The sequence below is a fragment of the Otolemur garnettii genome, unplaced genomic scaffold (genome assembly GCF_000181295.1).
Source record: "Otolemur garnettii isolate 467f Iridium unplaced genomic scaffold, OtoGar3 scaffold00152, whole genome shotgun sequence".
NCBI lineage: Eukaryota > Metazoa > Chordata > Mammalia > Primates > Galagidae > Otolemur > Otolemur garnettii.
In genome coordinates this window covers 1,619,504-1,621,643 of record NW_003852547.1, presented here as the reverse complement: position 1 = coordinate 1,621,643, position 2,140 = coordinate 1,619,504, and positions in this window count along the sequence as shown.

Sequence of the window (2,140 nt, the reverse complement as noted above, 5' to 3'; positions counted from 1 at the left end):
CACAATGTCCAGCTATTTTTAGAGATGGGGGTCTTGCTCTTGCTCAGGCTGGTCTTGAACTCATGAGCTCAGGCAATCCACCCACCTTGGCCTCCCAGAGTACTGAGATTACAGGTGTGAGCCACTGTGCCCAGCCAATAAATTCTTAGTAAGTAACAATAATGGGCTCGGGGCCTGTGGCTCAGCAGCTAGGGTGCCAGCCACATACACTAGAGCTGGCAGGTTCGAACCCAACCTGGGCATGCCAAACAACAACAACAAAAATAGCCGGGCATTCTGGCAGGCGCCTGTAGTCCCAGCTACTTGGGAGGCTAAGGCAAGTGAATTGCTTAAGTCCAAGAGTTTGAGGTAGCTGTGGATGCCACAGCACTCTACCTAGGGTGACAGCTTGAGACTCTGTCTCAAAAATAATTAAGTTACAATAATGATTGTTTTTCTCATTTAACAGATGAGGCTGAATTTTTGGTGAGATTAAATTACCATGGTTATAGAGCTGGCAAGTGGTATAGCCTTGTGCTAGAACCTGCACTCCTCACCCTATCACTGGGCTTCTCTAACAACAAATGTAGAGTGGATCAGTTTCCCATGTCTGCTGTAAAAAACAGCACAGTATTTGGACCAGTTGGTAGCCTATAATCATAGCATTCTGGGAGGCTGAGGTGGGAGGATCCCTTGAGGTGAGATGTTCCAGACCAGCCTGAGCAAAAGTTGTAGAAGTACAAAAATTAGCCCAGCATTGTGGCAGGCGCCTGTAGTCCCAACTACTTGGGAGAATGAGGAAAGAAGGTCCCTTGAACCCAACAGTTGGAGGTTGCTGTGAGCTAGCCTGACATCACTGCACTCTAACCTGGGTGACAGAGTGAGACTCTGTCTCAAAAACAAAACAAAAAAAATTTAGCACAAATCTAGTGGCTAAAAACAAATTTATTCTCACAGTTGTGGCTGACCTCCAGGTATCAAAAAAGCTGGTTCCTTCGGGAGCCCCCGGGGGAGAATGTGTGCTTTGCCTCTTCCAGCTTTTAGATGCTGCCTGGGACCCCTTCGTCTGTCTCCAAACCCAGCTGCACAGAATCTTTACTCTGATTTCCTGCCTTCCTTTTAGAATGCCCTGATGATTACATTGGGTCCACCTGGATAATCCAGGATACTCTTCCATATTTAAGATTCTTAATTTTGGCTGGGTACAGTGGTTCACACCTGTAGTCCTAACACTCTGGGAGGCCAAGGTGGGTGGACTGCTTGAGCTCACCAGTTCAAGACCAGCCTGAGCAAGAGTGTGACCCCCGTCTCTAAAAAATAGTCAGGCATTGTTGTGGGTGCCTGTAGTCCCAGCTACTTGTGAGGCTGAGGCAAGTGAATCGCTTGATCCTGGGAGTTTGAGGTTACTGTTAACTATGACACCATAGCAATCTATCTAGAGCAACAAATTGAAACTCTGTCTCAAAAAAAAAAAAAATTCTTAATTTCATCACATCTAGAGTCCCTTTTGCCATAGAAGGCAACATATTTACAGATTCTAAGGATTAGAACATTCATAGCTGAATAATGATCCATTGTCATGTTATGTGCCACATTTTGTTGATCTATTCATCTCATGCCACATTTGTTGGTCTATTCATCTATCAGTGAACAACTGGGTTGTTCCCACTGTCTAGCTATTGTGAATAATTCTGGTATCCATATGGGTGTGCAAATCTCTTAGAAATTTTGCTTTCGGGCAGCACCTGCGGCTAAGTGGGTAGGGCGCCGGCCCCATATACCAAGGGTGGCAGGTCGAACCTGGCCCCGGTCAAACTGCAACAAAAAAATAGCTGAGCACTGTAGCAGGTGCCTGTAGTCCCAGCTACTCAGGAGGCTGAGGCAAGAGAACCGCCTAAGCCCAGGAGCTAGAGGTTGCTGTGAGCTATGACACCACTGCACTCTACCGAGGGCAACAAAGTGAGACTCTGTCTCTAAAACAAAAGAAATTCTGCTTTCAATTCTTTTGATACATACTCAGAAGTGAAATTGCTGGACCATATGGTAATTACATTTTTAATTTTTCAGGAACTACTTGCTTTTTGTTCATAGTGGTTGCACCATTTTACATTGCCACGATTTTACATTTGCTACATTGTGCTCAAAGGTTGCAATTTCCTTA